The sequence below is a fragment of the Carlito syrichta genome, unplaced genomic scaffold (assembly GCF_000164805.1).
Source record: "Carlito syrichta isolate Samal-C Ts95f unplaced genomic scaffold, Tarsius_syrichta-2.0.1 Scaffold315801, whole genome shotgun sequence".
Classification (NCBI taxonomy): Eukaryota; Metazoa; Chordata; class Mammalia; order Primates; family Tarsiidae; genus Carlito; species Carlito syrichta.
In genome coordinates, this window is record NW_007259897.1 from 305,512 (window position 1) to 324,883 (window position 19,372).

The 19,372-nt window shown below is 46.7% G+C and overlaps 2 pseudogenes across 1 annotated transcript; both read left to right on the top strand.

Annotated features, from left to right (window-relative positions):
• The first annotated feature begins 4,495 nt into the window (after positions 1 to 4,495).
• Positions 4,496 to 5,725, top strand: LOC103275852 (annotated as a pseudogene). The gene has a single exon (XR_002481282.1). The product of XR_002481282.1 is annotated as an RNA-binding protein with serine-rich domain 1 pseudogene (transcript).
• A 928-nt stretch (positions 5,726 to 6,653) lies between these two features.
• On the top strand, positions 6,654 to 16,080 carry LOC103275853 (annotated as a pseudogene).
• The last annotated feature ends 3,292 nt before the right edge of the window (positions 16,081 to 19,372 follow it).

Consider the following 19,372-nt stretch of genomic DNA (forward strand, 5'->3'; position numbering starts at 1 on the left):
AAGCTCAGGTCCAAGATGACATCTTGAGTGTATTTAAAACCATTTTAGACCGATCCCCTGGGCCAGTCCCCACTGACCATCGCCTTGCACAGGGCATGAAGAAAGTGAAGATTCCTTTTGGGCTTGACTGGGGCTGCCTAAATCCCCAAAGCTGTCTGTAAGGAGACACAAATGTCTGCCCTGGTGGCAAGGTCAGTGTTTGAGAGGTTTGTAACTTGCAGAAGAGTTTGAGGACCTCCTCCTGTCCCCAAAAGTGGCTGCAAACTCCTCAAATTCAGGTGAAGAGATGCTAGCGGCACCACTGTGCTGAGGCCTTGTCTTCCTGTTTGGAAGAACGGAATTCCTGCCCGGAGTTGGAGGCTGAGCTCGGTTAAGGCCTATGAGTATCCATTCCTGTGCTCCTCACTATGGGTGTGTAGGAAAGGCTTCCTGTATGGAATTGCTGAGCAAAACAGGGAGGGTCATAAGTGCAAAATGACACAGATAAAATATGTTACTATTATTTTGGGCAGCTGATAACATGTATGCTCAAAACAACCTTACAGGTAGGTACCATGTCTCCATTTTGCAGATACGGAAACTGAGGCCCAGAGAGGTAAAGTGATTTGCCGAAGGTCACACAGTTCATCAGTGGCACTGGTTGGAACTAGAACCCCGGTGCCTGGTCCTGACTCCACAGCTGTGCTCATACTCCTTTGCTCTTATGCAGCCACTCCCAGTGTTTCACAGATTCCTAGGCAGAGGACCACCATGCTCTCTCTAGATTGCAAATGGCCAGTGTCCCCAGACTTTAGGCTTTGGCTGCAGGACCAGGGGTCAGCAGCCTCACCCCATCCTGACCAGTCCTCCAAGGGACCTAGAACAGTCACCCTTCTGGCCATTGCTCATAAAAGAGGGGCTTGCAGGAAGCTTTTAGCAGCCCCCCCCACTTTCATCCTCCTACTGGCCTCTCGACCCCCACCCCCACCCCCACCCCAAAGCGGACTGCATTTTGCCAGCCTCCAAGATGAAATTCCGATCACGTCTCTGGCTTTGGGAGGAAAACCAGACTTTCCGGAACTGGGCATCAGGCAGTTCTGGTGCATTGAGAAGCACCAGAGGGCAGAGCCAGGAAGGAGTGGTGACAGTTCTTTCCAGCTGCAGCAGGTGACTTGACCAAGACTTCTCAAGTCCCTCCTGGCTTTGAATTCAGCGTGGGCTGGGGCGAGGACACAAGGGGGCAATGATGCATAAAGAACTCAGAACAGAACCCGCAGTTAAGAGCCGCACAGGCTTCTTCCCCAGGTTGCGCAGACTCACTTGTCCACCTCCTTGTGTCTTCCGCACAGGTCATCTTAGTGACACCGCTGATCACCTGCTTCCACGTCTCCAGTCCTCATGGACCCTGAAGGCCCCACTCACTGTTGGGCCATTTTGCATCCGTCACCCTGGTGAGCACCAAACCAGGGCATCTAACCTGAACATGCAGAGTAATCACCTGGGGATCTAATTGCAGAAATTGAATCAGCAGAGCTGGAGAGCCTGGAAATCAGCATTGGTAATGGCTCCCAGAATTCAGGCCAAAGAAGTTAGCCTGAGAGCCAGCGTTCTTTCCGTCTTCTTTACCTCCCCCTTCTTTTCTCTTTCCTCCTCCCTTTTTGCTCACTGTCTCTCTGTTGCCATCTCTCCCGCTCCTCTCTCCCTCCTCTTCGCTTCTTCCTTTCCTTCCCTCACCCCGGCCCTCCCACTGGCTTCCCAGGAGTTAATTGGCCCCCTCGTGCATTGCCCCCTCTTGTGGGGCTTAAAGGCCAAAACTCCAGATTCCAGGGGACCCCAGGGGAGGTGACTGGCTCCTTATTTGCAGAGGCAAAAGCAGCATTAAGCCAGGAGACCCCGAATTGAGCAAGTCCAAGCTGGACTCACTGCATTCCCTTCTTAATAACCTCATAATGACTCCTATTAACAGCCCATCGAAGGCAATTACTCCTCTAAAGGAACAAAGGCTTCCACAAGCCGTTTTTCTCCCCGCCTGTAGCAAAGGCCTTCCACACCTGCAGCTGGGCCGCCCCACCCCTCCTGTTGAGGGCGGATCTCATGGACATGTCTCCTCCTCCTTGTCGTCCCCGGCTTTCCCGTTGAGATAAATGGAGGAGTCCTCAGAGTCCTTTCCCCCATTGCACGTCTATGGGGATATTTGAGGCCCGCACAGTCCGTCCTGCAGGAAAAGCAAGTGCCTGCATTTACAAGCATGTATACGCGAATTGATCACAAGAATGGGAAACTGGGAAAGACCTACAACACCGTCTCTGTCAAACAGAATGCCAGGGGGGCGGTAAAAACAGCTAGGTATGTTGAGAACAAGAACAAGAGCCTACACTGAGTCTTACTTTATGCAGCCCCTACTCTGGGCACTTGGATGTATTAAGTCATTTTATGTTACAACATTCAATATAACAGAAGGACAACAATTATCCCCATTTCTCAGCTAAGGAAGCCAAAGCTTAGGTGTAAGGTGTTGTGAGTTAATTGTCAGGACGTTGGCTCTTTTCTCCTATATCTGGCTTCTTTCTGCCCCTCCCCCAGGGAGCAGCAGCTAGCCAATGCTGTTTACTCCAGGAGGGTGCTGCACCAAAACTTTTCCAGTATATGAAGTCCCATCTCCCATTTCAGTTTGGACTTGCATTTGAAGAAGGGAAGGGCATAAGCACATGGAAGGGGGAGCATCACTAAGGCCATCCCAAACAAGGGCTGCCAATCCAGGGCAGTGGGCACCAAGGTGCCCTTCAGACAGTGCATCCACCCTAGCCCTGGCCCTGGCTGGAGTCCATCGGGCCGTTTGTTTCCCCACAGTCACTACCCCAGCTTGTCTCTCAGCAGCAGGACCCACAAAGAATGAGAGTTTCCTTGAGGGGTCAGCAACTAGGAGAAAAGGCCACGTTGTGCCATGGTTGACATGATTTACAAATCCTTCACCTGCGCTCTCATTTTATCCTCAGCCTGCTGGGGAGCCACTGCCATGGCCTCTCAAGTCACTGAAATGATTTGCTGCGGCCTCCTAGCAAATGCCCAACTCCCAGGCCTGCTTTTCTGGAGGCCACTCTGTGCCTGGTTGCACTATTGCCTTCTTTAGGGCACTTTGATCCCAGCTGCCAGGAGGCTCATTGGGAGCATCACTGCAGAGTTTACAGAGTTAAGTGTGAGCAAATCTATGGACCTGGTGAGGGTGGGGGTAGACAGTAGAAGAGAGGTGTCAGCAGGTCATGGTCCAGCTGATGAGTACTAAAGGGTGACAGGGGACCCTGACTGGCTGGGGCAGTAGAAGGGGTAGAAGCTCAGGTCATCATCACCATGAAACTCTGAGAACACATGGCCAGGTAGGCCTCCCCAGCGCCCCAGAGACCTCTTACTTCCTACTGCTACAAGAGCAGCTGCCTCTGCAGGGCCATAACAAGGTACCCATCTGACTCTGGGGTGGGGGGGATGTCCCAAGGCCTTGGGGGAGAAGTTCAGGCCAGAGAGTGGCCCTGGGGCTACTACCCCAGCTACAGCCTCACCCCTAGGGTTGCTCAGGTCTAGCACAAGGGACGGCACCAACACTGAGCAATGAGGCTTAGCTTTCTTGCATCTCCATGGAGGAGACAGGCGCCAGGCTCAGAAACAAGGCCTTGGTAAAGGATGTGTTGAGGACACTGCCACAACTCTCTGACTCCCAGCTGGGGAGTTTTCAAGCTAGGAGCATGAGCAGTTGTGGGCCTGACCCCCAGACCCTGGGATGGGCTCAGAGATTGAGGCGGGCACTTGCATCAAAGGCCCTTCACAAGTCCATTTATCTACACAGGGGCACTGCCCCAGCACTCAGACAGAGCTAGGTTCAGATCCCAGCATCACCCCTAACCAGCTAAGACCTTAGGTACATTATTTCCCTTCTTTGAGCCTGGGCTTCCCCGGATAAAAGGAATAATGCTCCAAATTAATCCATGAGATTAAACAGAATGATGCGCAAAGTGTTTAGCCAGAGTCAACTGCAATGACCAATCTGTTTCTCAGATTCACAACTGAACTTAATTTTTGTTTAACTTAATTTCAGTTGCAAGCCCCCTTTTCTTTCTCTCTCTCTCTCTCTCTCTCTCTCTCTCTCTCTCTCTCTCTCTCTCTCTTTCTCTCTCTTTCTCTCTCTCTCTTTCTTTCTTTCCCACTGTGGCCAATTCCAAGCTAATTTTAACATCCCATTTGTGAAATTTCTGAAAAGTTAACATCAGCTCTTTGGAACCCATGTAAGCCAGCTCCAGAATACTGTTGGCTCGTGCACCACCTGGCTGTGTGAACTTGGGTGGGTCTCTGATCCTCTTTGAATCTCAGTCCCCTCCATCTTCCCTGTTAGGTCATACTCCCAGCGGGGGTCTCCAGAATGTTATGTTAGGCCCACCAGGGTGGTGGGTGTCTGGTGTGTGAGCCGATGCTATGTGAAAGATACAAAGAATTGCACAGAAGTTAGATTAGGAAATATAGTTTATTTCAAAAGTAAATTAGAGGACGACAGAGTGGCACGGTCCTGAGACTGAGGAAAGCGGGAGGAGGTGGCGGCCACAGGAAGATGCTGTTCTTTGGCATAAATTGCAATCGATTAGGGATCGTTTCTCAGAATCAAGTTAGAAGTGAGAGTTCAGATAAGTGAGGCCGCCATTGCTGCTTTGAACACCTCAGAAGGGGAGAATGGATTTATCAAGAGTGAAAAAGGAGAGCTTGCTAGGAGTCAAAGAAAATAATAAAAAGTCCAGCACTAGGGCTCCTTCTCCTACCAAACGCAAAGACCGCTCTGATGAGAAGTCCAAGGATCGCTCTAAAGATAAAGGGGCCACCAAGGAGTCGAGTGAGAAGGATCGTGGCAGGGATAAAACTCGAAAGAGGTGCAGCACTTCTAGTGGTAGCAGCAGCACCAGGTCTCGGTCCAGCTCAACTTCCAGTTCAGGCTCCAGCACCAGTACCGGCTCAAGCAGCGGCTCCAGCTCCTCCTCAGCTTCAAGCCGCTCAGGGAGTTCCAGCACCTCCCGCAGCTCCAGCTCCAGTAGCTCCTCTGGCTCTCCAAGTTCTTCTCGGCGCAGACATGACAACAGGCGGCGTTCCCGTTCCAAATCCAAGCCACCTAAAAGAGATGAAAAGGAGAGGAAAAGGCGGAGCCCTTCCCCTAAACCCACCAAAGTGCATATTGGGAGGCTGACCAGGAATGTACCCAAGGATCACATCATGGAAATATTTTCTACCTATGGGAAAATTAAAATGATTGACATGCCCGTAGAAAGGATGTATCCCCATCTATCCAAAGGCTATGCATACGTGGAGTTTGAGAGTCCAGACGAGGCCGAGAAGGTGCTGAAGTACATGGATGGAGGGCAAATCGATGGCCAGGAGATCACTGCCACAGCTGTGCTGGCCCCCTGGCCTAGACCACCTCCCAGGCGATTCAGTCCTCCCAGGAGAATGCTACCGCCACCTCCAATGTGGCGCAGGTCTCCCCCATGAATGAGAAGAAGGTCCTGCTCCCCCAGGCGCCGGTCTCCTGTGCGCCGGCGATCCCACTCCCCTGGCCGTCGCCGCCACAGGAGCCGTTCCAGCTCCAACTCCTCCGGATAAGCAGGCCTTGAAGCTCGTGCCCCATGACTGACAGCCCACCCAGCTCAGTTGTGTCACTTTTCTGGCCAAAGGAGGATCAGTAGGAAAGGAAATCCCTCACCTGGGCAGGCTTCAAGGCAGCTGTTGAATATCTCCTCTGCTGGCCAGGCTCTCGCTTTAGAAGTGCTATTGGTTGGGTTGTGCCTGTCCAGATGCCTTCCGTGTTGTGGTTAAAAAGCTCACCTGTTTCCATTTTCTGAGAGTCAGTTCAGTGACAAAGCCACCAGGGACAAGCAAGGCTGTGGGGAGGGGTGCAGTCGGTCAGTCTGGCTGTACCTTGTTGTGCTATGTGGTACCCTTCAGAAAGGGAGCCAGGCTTGAAGGGAGCCAGGCTGCAGTGCAGCCACCGGTCCTGCTCAGCCTAGTCTTCTGCTCCCTTGTTTCAGTCTTCTGGTGACCTCGTGGGTCCAGCACCCCTGAAGAGCCTCTCATTTCATAGTAGTTGCTGTAAATGGTTCTGTCTGTTGACGCACACACCCACACCCCTCAGCTTCCTTACTCTCTGAAATTGTTGAGCGAGGCGAGAGCCATCTCTGCAGGGTCATCACAGGGTTCCCTGTTGCACCTGCCATCTGTGGTGAGCTTGCAGGTTACCTTTGCAACGTGTACATTGCTTTTTGGGGGCTTTTCTTGTACAGTCAGTACTATAAAATTTGTTTTGTTTTGTAACTTTGTAGCATTTTAGATAATATTGTATTTGTACTTTGTTGTGTAGAGTGAAAGAATTGTGTTGAATAAATGTAGGATTGGAATGCAAAAAAAATAAAAATAAAAAAATAAAAGTAAATTAGAAAGAGAGAGAGAAAAAGAGGAGATTCTCCCCAAGGTAGGGAATGGGGCCAAAACCAGGAAACATAACCTGGCCATAGCTCAAAGAACACATGGCCACACCATAGCATAGCGAGGCAATGGCCCGCAAGCCCCCTTTATCACTGAATAGTAGAAACGTATTCAATTGAGGGGTTCCTATCCCCTCAATTCTCTCTTGTTGACTTCTTTTTTTTGAGTTGGAGTCTCACTCTGTCGCCCAGGCTGGAGGGCAGTAGCATGCTCTTGGCCACTGTAGTCTCTACCTGTTGGCTCAGCCATCCTTCTGCCTCAGCCTCCCAAGTAGCTGGAACTACAGGCACATGCCACCATGCCAGGCTAATTTTTTTATTTATTGTAGAGACAAGATTTTGCCAAGTCTCCCAAGCTGGTCTTGAACCCCTGGACTCAGGTGTTCCTCTCACCTCCACCTCTCTTGTTGGCTTCGAAATTCCATGTAGTACTAAGGCCTGGGAGGGAGTGGACAGTAATGGGCCCCAGCTTTCCTCTGTTCAGCCGATGTCTTCTGAGAAAGCCTGACTCTCTGTCTGGTCTTTGGGTCATACAAGTCCCTACTCTGTCCACCCCCTTCCCCCCCCAAACCCCCCAAGGCCCTTCAAGTGATTGGTGCCCACTTTGGCCAGGGTCTCTTGCCCTTGTCACTGATGACATTTGGGGCTAGATAATTTGTAGTCCTTGGAGGGCTGTCCTATCCAGTGTGGTATGTTTAGCAAGGTGCCTGACCTCTGTCTTCTATGTGTTGGCAGCAACACATCCTCTCATATAAGTTGTGATGAACAAAGATGCCTGGAGGGTACAGTCATACGGGTTGGGAAACACAGCCCTGGGCCACTCGGCAGCTTCTGCTCTCCATCTATCCCTGGGTGCCGGGGCCCAGACCACCACCTGGTCAGCTCTTCTGCTCCTCCCACTCCAAGATCTCACCACATTCCTGAGCAGCCCAGAGACTCTAGGGCTGTGTGAGGATGCTGGGCCCCTGCTGGAGGATAAAGGCGGCCAACAAACATGAAGTGGCATCCAGGTGACGGAGCCCAGGCACTCGGGAGGAAAAGGTGGTAAGGCGGGGCGCACACCTGGGCGGAGACAGGCTCCGCCATCAGACCCCCCATGGCAGACTTGCAGCCCAGTTGCCCCTCGGGACTGCCTTGCCCCCCCACCCCGCAGATCTGCCCCGTGGTGCTGCACCTAACACTCTTTGCCAGGGCTTACAGCCCAGCCCTCAGTCCGTGGGGGCTGGGCTTGCCTCCCGCAGCTGCCTCTGTGTTGCCACCATGATATGCAAACCCCCACCATGTCACTGATGTCCCTCCCGTTTCCCTCCCTGGCTGAATCTAGGAAAGGGCACGCTCAGTCGAGCCAGACCCAACGGCTACCTTGCTATCATTCATTCTTAGCAGCCAGTGTCCCCGTTGGACAGAGGATGAAGTGACTCCACCAAGGGCACAGGGTCACACAGTTAGAGCCAGTCAGGTACAGGACACACACCTGGGTCTCTGAGGTGGACTTGAAGGGTCTGTTTTTGAAGTCCCTCCAACTGGCCTGAGGGCCAGCTCCTCCCCCTGGCGAGCTACATCGTTGTACATCAGTTTCCTCATTGATAAAACAGGGATGATAGTAACAGTCTTTACTTCATGGGACTCTTAGGAGAATGAAATGGCACTCACATTCCTAAAGCACTCAGCATCTTTCCCGGCATATTGTAAATCCCAGCAGCCATTATTGCTACTGCTGCCGTATTGTTTTCTTGATGCCAGACTGCCTCCCCAAAGCCTCTTCCAGCTTCATCCTCCAGCGAGGGAGTCCCACGGACTGAAGTCAACACTTTGGAGTCATTTTCCTTACCTGCACTGGAAACATCAGTCAAAAGAAGACCAGGGAACAAAAACCACATAATTATTCCAACTTCACCCAAAAGGCTCAGAGAGCTAGGTCCCATAGGAGAATAGCCTCATTAAATCATAGACAGCCAGGCTCGGTGACTCAGCCTGTAATCCCAGCACTTTGGGAGGCAGAGGTGAGCGGAATGCCTGAGCCCGTGGATTTGAGACCAGCCCAGGCAACTTGGCGAGACCTCATCTCTATTATAAATCAAAAATTAGCCAGGTGTGGTAGTGCACACCTGTAGTTCCAGCTACTTGGAAGGCTGAGGTGGAAGGATCACTGGAGCCCAGGAGGTCAACACTGGGGTGGCTGTGAGCATGCCACTGCACTCCAGCCTGGGCCACAGAGTGAGACTCCAACTCAAAAAAAAAAAAAAAAAAAAAATCATAGACATCCCTAAGCATTAGAAGCCAAACAAGGAGGATGTAGCCACTGAGTGAAATCTGTTTGTATTAAAATGTTTTGCTTCCTTCTCCTTGAGAATTTTCTCCTATGGGCAACTCCTAATCTCACACACCTAAGAGCAAGTCTATTTTTCCATCCAAGGCTGGGGGAGGCCAGAGCTGGCCAAGGGTAACTGGGTACCCCATGTCTAGGAGGGGAGCCTTCAAGATGACCAATGCCTTGTTCTGGCCCAAATGCTCAAACAAGTAATGGAAACTTCCACCTGCCCCCACTGTGGAACTTAGAGTTCCCGCCTCCCACCTTTTTGAGAATAGACCTGGACATTCTGGAGTTCACCAGAGCCACAAGAGGGACCCAGGAGCATAAAGATGGACTCTGGAGAAGCGAGTTTCTAAGGGCTCTCTGGCTTGACAGCGACTCCAAGGGGCAACCAATGGCCATGGACAAAGCATGGCACAACCACAACAACAAAAACACAGTCAGACCACACAGCCGCTGCCAGCACAACCAGGGAAGGCCCTGGGCCCCATGTCTCCCAGAGTCGCATGCTGCCCTGTTTCCTTGTTGCTCCCAACTCTCTCCTGGCCAAAATGGGACCATTCTCATCCAAATTCATTCATTCAACAAATATATCCTGATGCTTGAGTTGTCCTGGGCTGCGCGGACTGAGCATGAACAAGGGCCAAATCACAACTCAGTGTGAAATTTCTCCCCAAGCCCTGAAAACTGCAGCTGGAAGGCAGTGTCCTCTGCCCTTCAAAGTCAACAGGTGTGTTTTTGCCATTTTAAGGAATAAACTCAGGCAAGCATGGAAGACAGTTTGTGCCTGATGTAGAAGGGGTGGGGATGTGAATAGGACCGCCACCAGTCCCCTTCTATCTGCAGGGCCAAACTCCTCTGAATATGTGTTGCACAAGGACCTAAGGGTTGTCAGTGTATAGGGGCCCCATGTGGTTAGCCTGCCTGGGGCAGTCACAGCAGGAAATCTAGGCCACCTCACAACAGATTCAGGCCCTGGTGATGCCACTCTCCTACCTTATCCCATCCTGAACCAATCCTGTGAGGAAGGTAGAGAAGAGAATGTTACTCCCATTTGGTAGACAAGGAAATGAAGGCCCTAGAAGGTCACTTGACTCCGTAATCCCTGGGTCCCCAGGTACCCTGGCCAGAGCTACCTGCCTGCTTCACACTGCTTTCAGGCATGCTGGCATCACCCGGGAGGTGACAGTCTCTCGGTCCCAGTAGGGGTTTGGGGACCTCTTCACAGCAGAACCCAAGTCTGGAGCCCAAGAGAAAGATCTGTGTCCACCTTTGATGGCTTTCTTCTCTTTAGCCACAGGCTCTTGAAAGTCCCTGGTCTGAGCTCAGGCAAACGTGGCAGCTCCCCTGCTCCTAAGAGGGAGAATTGCACAGTGAGAATTCGCCTCAGGACTTTTATGTTTGGAGCCAGGGTGCTTTCTTTAAGAAGCCAAGAAAGTAGGTCTCAGCAGCTCAGGCAGCAGGAGAAGCGGCCGTGGCCAGAGTGTAGCCAGGCAGCCCAGCTTTGTGAAGGCTCCCGTGCATGTTGGGAAGGTGCCTGGCACATGTCCTGCCTGCCACCAAGATGCCCAAGAGGAAGAAGGTCAGCTCAGCCCAAGGGGCAGCGAAGGAAGAGCCCAGTTGTCAGCTAAACCTGCTCCTGCAAAAGTGGAAATGAAGCCAAAAGGACAGCAGGAAGGAATAAATCTTCAGGAAAAGAAATGCAAACAAAAGGGAAAACGGGCCAAAGTGACTAACCGAAAGACTAAAGCTTTACCTGCAAAAAAAACGGAAGAACCAAAACCAAGGAGAGTCCAGCCTCTAGTGAAGCAGAAGAGAAAAAAGCCAAGCCTGAAGGACATCATGTACCCTGTCTTATCAGAGGTCACCACTCCCTTCTTGAACAATCCAGAGGAACACTTTAATCAACTACTTTGTAAATGCAAGTTTTTTATTAGCGCTAGAAATATTTTTAAGAAGGGAATCTCACCTCGTCCCACTTTTTTTTTTTTTTTTTTTTTTTTTTTAGTTGGAGTCTCACTCTGTCTCCCAGACTGGAGTGCAGTGGCCGCTCCCGACCACCGCAGCCTCGACCTGCTGGGCTCCGGCGATCCTTCCACCTCAGCCTTCCGAGTAGCTGGAATTACGGGCATGCACTACCATGCCCGGCTGATTTTTTGATTTATTGTAGAGATGAGGTCTCACTTGCCCAGGCAGGTCTCGAACCCGCGGGCTCAGGCAACCCACTCACCTCAGCCTCCCAAAGGCGCGGGATTACAGGCTGAGCCACCGAGCCTGGCTTTCATCCCATTTTTTTAAGTACAAATGTTTTTTGGTTTTTTTAAAGAGGTGAAGTCATTTGCTGTTTTGTTTTGTTTGGTTTGGTACAACTAGAAAATAATGTGGGACATTAAATTACAGGAAGACTTGACTATTTGAGTGTCAGCATCACATTCCATAGGTGGGGGATAGTTTTTATATCCTACAATTCAAAGCATACTAAATGGCAATATGGAGTCACAGTCCTGAACATTTTAAATTACTTCTATTCCCATGTTGTTTTTAGTAGAACTGTTTCCTGAAGAAAACCATCCCTTGATCATAGCTTTCTCTGTCAGAATTGTGTGTACTCTGTAACATCTTTGATCATGGTAGTCCTGTTTTCTTAATAACTTTGCTAATGTGCTGTGAAAGACTGAAAATTTTAGTATGTAGTAGATATGATATTAAATTGTGAATTGGTGGGACTTATAATGTAACAGCTCATCAACATCTGATGATACTGGTACTTGATATCGTTTTAAGGAAAATTTGCCTCCAAATTTTAAGTTGGGAGGTTACTAGAATAACTGTTTTAAAAAGATTCATAATAAATGGCATTTTAGATTTTTAGTATGTATGTTAAGAGTTGTGTACAAATTGAAATGTCTATGTTCTGATCCTCAGTATAACCAGTACAATCTCAATTATGAAAAAAGAAAAAAAAAGAAGCCAAGAAAGAAAGGACACTACTGTGTAGGCTAGAAAGTCGCTATGCCTTTTGCACTTCTTTTACGTGGATGTCAGAGCCAAGGGATCTGAGAGCAAGTGGGGCAAGCCAGCAAGCACAGTGGTCACAGCTGCACCACCCTCTCTTGCAATCTGCCATGTGGCTGAGAGGCCCAGCCCCAGCCCCAGAGAATGGCCTTGCAGGCATCAGAATCTGTGGTTGGGAAATGAGTTTGTTTTTATTACACAGAAACTAATTTGTGTTTTCTCCTTCAGGAACCCACCAACTCCAGGGGAGTAAGAGGACTTCTATATTACCAAGGGGAAAAGCTCAGGACAGGATAATCATGACCTCAGAAGCTCCCAGACCCTAAAATCCCAGTGGTTGTTCTGTGGAGAGGGTGTCCAATTTCCAAGCACCCTGCCTATATTTGAGGATTTTCATATTGTCATGAGCAAAACTTTGTCCTTCCAAAATTCATATGCTGAAGTCCTAAGCCCCAATACTACAGAGTGTGACTTTCTTTGGAGATAGGGTTTTTAAAGAGGTAATTAAGGTTAAATGAGGTCATTGGAATGGGCCTGATCCAATATGACAGCGGTCCTTGTAAGAAATGATATTAGGGAGGATTCTGGAAAGATGGCAGAGTAGGGAGCATTAGAAAGCTGTTTGAGGCTGCGGTGGCTGGGAGCGGCCAGTGCACTCCAGTCTGGGTGACAGAGTGAGACTCCAACTCAAAAAAAAAAAAAACAGAAAGCTGTTTCCCCACCTAGGCAATAATTACACTGGTAGAATCTGTCTTACATACTACTTTGGAGCTCTGGAAAAGCTTATTGGAGGCTTGCAATCTCCAGGGAAAGACTTGGTCAGTACACTGCCGTGAATTTCAGTCAACTTCAGCTCTTAGCACAGTGGCAACTATTCACCCCCAACTTCAGCTCTGTGGCAGGCAACTGTGCTCATGTTACTGGAGCAACCTGCACACAGCTTGTGGGAGCCAGGATGAGCAAAAACAGACCCTATCCTACAAATCTTCAGCATCTGTGCTCTGATAACTGATTGCCACTTCTGATCACAGAGGTGCAGACAAACGGGCAGGCAGCTATTGTTGCTGTACCTCCTCCCATTACTGCAAGTCCCACCTGTTCTGGCTGAATTGTTACCAGGGGATTTAAAGGGCCAGCACTCTTTAACCCCCCCTACCCAGCTTCATTTTTCTTTTTTTCCTTTTCTTTTCTTTTCTTTTTTTCCATTTTGACAGACAATAAAGACTAGGACATTCAAAAATGACTGCATATTTAGGAAAAATTAGAAAATGACCATGTATGACCAGGGAAAGGTGCAGCCTCAGAAAAAAAACTGAGAAGACCCTAAATTTATACTTCCAGCTGATCCTTAGCACAGAGACAGCCAGCAACACTTTTTAAAAAAACAACAAACAAAAACAATGACAAAATTATTTGTTTTCACAGCAAACCCTGTGAAAAAAGGGAGAATCTGATTTCCAGAGTTTCTATATTATTAGATTCAAATGTCCAGTTTTCAACAAAAAGAAAATCACAGAGCATGAAAAGAAATAGGAAAGTATGGCCCATTCAAAGGAAAAAAATAAATCGACAGAAATGTTTCCTGGAAAAGACCTAATGGCTGATCTACTAGACAAAGACTTTAAAACAACTGCCTTAAAGATATTCAAAAACTAAAGATATAGAAAAAGTTAACAGAAATTTTGTATAAAAATGAGAAAATCAATAAAGAGATAAAAGCCTAAAAAGAAGTCAAAGGGAAATTTTAGAAATAAATGAAATGAAAAATTCACTAGAAGTATCCAAAGACATATTTGTGCAGGCAGAAGAAAAAATCAGAGAACACAAACGTAAGACAATGAAAATTGCTGACTCTGAGTCACAGAAAGGAACAAAAGTGAAGAGAAGTGAATGCGTCCAAGAGTTCTACAGGATACCATCAGTAGACAAACATATACACTGTGTGAGTCCTAGAGGGAGAAAAGAGAGAGAGAAGGACAGAGAGAATATTTGAAGAAATAATGTGTGAAAACTTCCAAATTTAATGAAAAACATTAATATGAACATCCAAGTAATGAACTCCAAGTAAGAGGAACTCAAAAAGACCCGCAATGAGACACACTGTAATCAAACTTTCAAAAGACAAAGAATCTTGAAATCAGCAAGAGAGAAAAGACTTATCACATACAAGAGCCCCTTAATAAGATTACAGATTTCTCATCAGAAACTTTGGAGGCTAGAAGGTAGTAGGCTAATATATTCAAAGTACTAAAACATAAAAGAAAAAAATCTGTCAATTCTATCTCCAGCAAAATTGTCCTTCAAAAGTGAAGGAAAATGGAAGTAGAGAGCAAAATTGTGGGTTTTAGAGGCTGGGAAGGTATTGGGGGAGAGGAGGGGGAGAGATTGATTAATGGGCATAAAATTACGGCTAGACAGGAGGAATGTGTTCTGGTGCTCCGTGGCACTATAAGGTGAGTATTCTTAACTACAATTAATCATATACTCCCAAAAAGCTAGAAGGGAGGATTTTGAATGTTCACAGCACAAAGAACTGATAAATGTTTGAGGTGATGAATATGCTAATTACCCTGACTTGCTCATTATGCCTTGTATACATATATTAAAATACCACTCTGTATCCCATATGTGTAATTATTGTCAACTAAAAATAAAATGAAAAAAATGTAATTATAAGTGAAAATAAATTTAAATGAGAGAGAAATTAAGACACTCCCAGATAAATAAAAGCAAAGGAAGCTTCCACTAATTGTTTCATTACCACCAGACAAGCCCTGCAAGAAATGCTCAAGGGAGTCCTGCAGGGTGAAATGAAAGGACACTAGATAGTAACTTGAAGCCGTATAAAGAAATGATGATCTCAATAAAGATAAATACATGGGCAATTATAAAAGACAGCATTGTTGTAACAATCATTTATAACTTCATTTTTTTTTTTTGAGTCAGAGTCTCACTGAGTCGCCAAGGCTGGAGTGCAGTGTCACGCTCATGGCCACTGCAGCCTCGACCTGCTGGGCTCAGACAATCCTTCCGCCTCAGCCTTCCAAGTAGCTGGAACCAAAGGCATGCACCACCACATCGGCTAAGTTTTGATTTATTTTAGAGACAAGATCTCACCAAGTTGCCTGGTCTGGTCTCGAACCCTTGGGTTTAGGCAATCCTCTTGCCTCCACCTTCCGAAAGTGCTGGGATTACAGGCGTGAGCCACCATGCACAGCTCATTTTTTGTTTTCTATGTAATTTAAGAGACAACTGCATATTAAAAATTAGTCTAAAAACTAGTATTATTATAATTTTGATTTGTAACCCCACTTTTTGTTTTCCACATAATTTAAGAGACTAATGAACTTAAAATAGTTATTACTTTATGTTTTGGACACATAATGAATAAAGATGTACTTTTATGACATCAGCAACTGAACAGAATGGGGACAGAGATGTAAAGAAACAGAATTTTTATATGTTGTTGAAGTTAAGCTGGTATAAGTTCAAATTAGCGTATTTTAATTCTAGAATGTTAAATGTAATCCCCATGATAACCACAATGAAAATAGCTATAGAATAAACACAAAAGGAAATGAGAAAGGAATTTAAACATTTTATTACCAAAAAAATCAACTAACTACAAACTCAATAGTTATACAGGAAATAAGGGACAAAAAAGTTATAAGGCTTATAGAAATTAAACAGCAAAAGGACAGAAGTCAGTCCATCCTTAAGTAACTACCTTAAATATAAATGAATTAAATTCTCCAATCAAAAGACAGGTTGGCAAAATGGATTCTAAAAATATGATCCAACTACATGCTATCTACAAGAGATATACTTTAGATCTAAAGACACAAATAGATGGAAAGTGAAAATGCAGGCAGGGTGTGCAAAGTCAGACGGAATGAGGCATGACCTGCGGTAACCAGGGTGAGTTCGCCCACCACAAGGATACGAAAAAGCAGAGCGACTCCGTTCAGGGAAAGCGCAGAGGTGACGGGCTTTCTGCTGCTGCCTGCAAGCAGAGGGACTCGGAGATCAAGCAGCGGAAGCAAAAAGGCAAACGAGAAGAAGGAGGAACCCAAGCTTCGTGTCCAACCCTCTTGCCCTTGGCCCGTGTGCCTGGAGCCAGTCCCACCCCAATCGCATTTCCTCCTGCAGTGCTCACAGGTCCCAGCACCGATGGCATTCCCTTTGCCCTGAGTCTGCAGCGGGTCCCTTTTGTGCTTCCTTCTCCCCAGGTAGCTAGCTTTTCTCCCCCTGGGCCACTCCTGAGGGTGACTGGGTTACCCCTTAGCAGTGTTTTTTATTCCTGTGGGGCTCACTCCAAAGTATTAAAAGTAGCCTGGGCAGAGAGACCTCATCTCTACAATAAATCAAAAAATCAGCCAGGCATGCTAGCACATGCCTGTAATTCCGGCTACTTGGAAGGCTGAGGCAGAAGGATGGCCGGAGCCCAGCAGGTCAAGGCTGCGGTGGCCGGGAGCAGCCACTCCAGTCTGTGTGACAGTGAGACTCCAACTCAAAAAAAAAAAAAGTAGTTTTGTCATTAAAAAAAAAAGAAAGTGAAAATGCAAATAGTAACCAAAAGAGAGACAAAATAGACTTTAAATCAAAAAAGCCTACAAGAGAGAAAGGATATTCTATATTAATAAAATATTTACTACAGAAAGAAAATATAACAATTATAAATATTTACATAACTAATTACAGATCAAAATACAGGAGGCAAAAATTTTCAGAATTGAAGGGAGAAATAGACAATTTTACAGTAATCATTGGAGACTTCAATACCCTACTATCAATGATGGATAGAACAAACAGATAGGAGATAAGAAACAGAGGATTTAAACATCATAAAACCCAATTCAATCTAACAGAACACACCACACAATGACAACAGCATACACATTCTTCTCAAGTCCACATGGGGCATTTTTCAGAATAGACCATATGTTAGGCTACAAAGTAAGCCTCAATAGATTTTAAAATACAGATATCATACAAAGTTTCATCTCCAACTACAAGATAAAGTTAGAAATCAATACCATAAATAAAACTGGAAAACTCATAAATGTGTGGAAATTAAACACACTCTTAAGCAACCAATTAGTCAAAGAAGAAATTACAAGGGAAATTAGAAAACACTTTAAGATAAATGAAAACAAACAAACATACCAAAACTTATGGAATATAGTGCAAGTAGTGCTAAGGGGGAAATTTGTAGTTATAAATGTATACATTAAAAAACAAGAACAATCTAGGCCAGGCACGGTGGGTCAAGTCTGTAATCCTAGCACTCTGGGAGACTGAAGTGAGAGGATTGCCAGAGCTCATGGGCTCGAGACCAACCCGGGCAAATTGGCAAGACCTTGTCTCTACAATAAATCAAATATTAGCCAGGCATGGTAGCACATGCTTGTAGTTTCAGCTACTTGGAAAGCTGAGGTGGAAGGATCACCTGAGCCCAGCAGGTTGAGGCTGCGGTGGCCATAAGCATGCCACTGCACTCCAGTCTGGGCCACAGAGACTCCAACTAAAAAATAAAAATTAAAATTAAAAAACCAGAGCAGTCTCGATTCAATGACCAGTTCTTTACAACTTAAAGAACTATAAGTAGCCAGAGGCAGTGGGATGCACCTGTAATCCCAGCTACTCATGAAATGAGGTGGGAGTTTAACTTGAGCACAGGAGTTCCAGGCTGTGGTGAGCCATGATCACACCACCAAACTCTAGCCAGGGCAACAGAGCAAGACCCTGTCTCAAAAACAAACTAAGCCAGAATAACAAGTGTTGGCAAGGATATGAATAAATTGGAACCCTTGTGCACTGTTGATACAGGCTCAGTGGCTCAGTCTGTAATCTCAGCACTTTGGGAGGCCGAGGTGAGTGGATTTACTGAGCCTGCGGGTTCGAGACCAGCCCAGGCAACTCGGTGAGACCTCATCTCTACAATAAATAAAAAATAATCTGGGCATGGTAGCGCGTGCCTGTACTTCTGATACTTGGAAGGCTGAGGCAGAAGGATCGCCTGAGCCCAGCAAATGGAGGCTGCGGTGGCCATGAGTGTGCCACTGCACTTCAGCCTGGGCAACGGAATGAGACTCCAACTCAAAGAAAAGAAATCAGTAAGGCAGTTCCTCAAAAAATTAAAAATAGAATTACAATGTGATACATCAATTCCACTCCTGAGTATATACCCCAAAAAATTGAAAGGAGGGCCTTTCAGGGAGATTTGCACATTCATGTTCATAGCAGCATTATGCAATAGCCAAAACACGGAAGTAACTCAGGTGTCCTTCAGCAAATGGATAAGTAAAATTATTATTCATCCTTAAAAAGGAAGGAGATTCTGACATACGCTACAACAGGGATGAACTTGAGGACATTATGCTAGGAGTAAAATAAACCAGTCACAAAAAGACAAATACCATATAATTTCACTTATACAGGTGTAGTTAGAGAAGTCAGAATCCTAGAGACCTGAAGTAGAATGGTGGTTGCCAGGGTTTCAGGAGAGTTAGTGGGTAATGGCTACAGAGTTTTAGTTTTACGGGATGAAAAGAGTTCTGGAGATGGATGGTAGTGATCGTTGCTCAACATTATGAATAGTCTTAATACCACTGAATTGTACACTTAAACTTTGTGTTATGTGTATTCTATCACAATAAAAAAATGAAGAAAAAAAAGAATGGGGCATTCCAACATAGATACACGCAGAGGCAAGACTATAATCTACAAGCCAAAGAGAGAGGCTTCAAAAGAAACCAATCCTGCCCTCACCTTGATCTCAGAATTCTAGCCTCTAGAATTATGGGAAAAGTAATTTCTGTTGTTTAAATGGCTCTGCCTGTGATACTTTGTTACTTACAAGATCCCTAGAAAATTAATGCACCCACCTATGAGCCTTGCTGGAAGCCAGAGCCCAACTCCCACTGCAGAAGCAAAAACATGCCAGGTGCTGACTGGGATTGGTCAAATGGATGCATCCCCTTGAACTTAAAGTGGGGCCGGTGACACAGAGAAGCAGAGAATCAAGTTTGGTGGAAATCACAGGAACATAATATTTACGGGGGTTACACTACATGTGGTTGCTGTGGTCACTTGCCTGTAGTGGACACAAGTGTGCTGATATACCTGGCCACCCTCTGGTGGTCCCCCAGAGCACTGATAGCATAGTGCCTCATCATGGTCAAGTAAAGTAGGGAATGTCACTACATGGAAAAAGGTTAAAAAGCAGGCCTGAAACTGCTGTCCTAAGAAAGGGCTGCTTGTAGAGTTGGCCATGGGCTGGCATCCAGGAACTTGAATTTCAGAGTATTCCCACGATTCACTAGCTGATGAGTTTGTCAATTAGGGAATGGTTAAAATGTTATTTTACAAGCTGGGCTTGGTGGCTCAGCCTGTAATCCCGCACCTTTGGGAGGCTGAGGTGAGTGGATTGCCTGAGCCCGTGGGTTCGAGACCCGCCTGGGCAGGCGAGACCTCTACAGTAAATCAAAAAATTAGCTGGGCGTGGTAGCACATGCCTGTAATTCCAGCTGCTGGGAAGGCTGAGGCGGAAGGA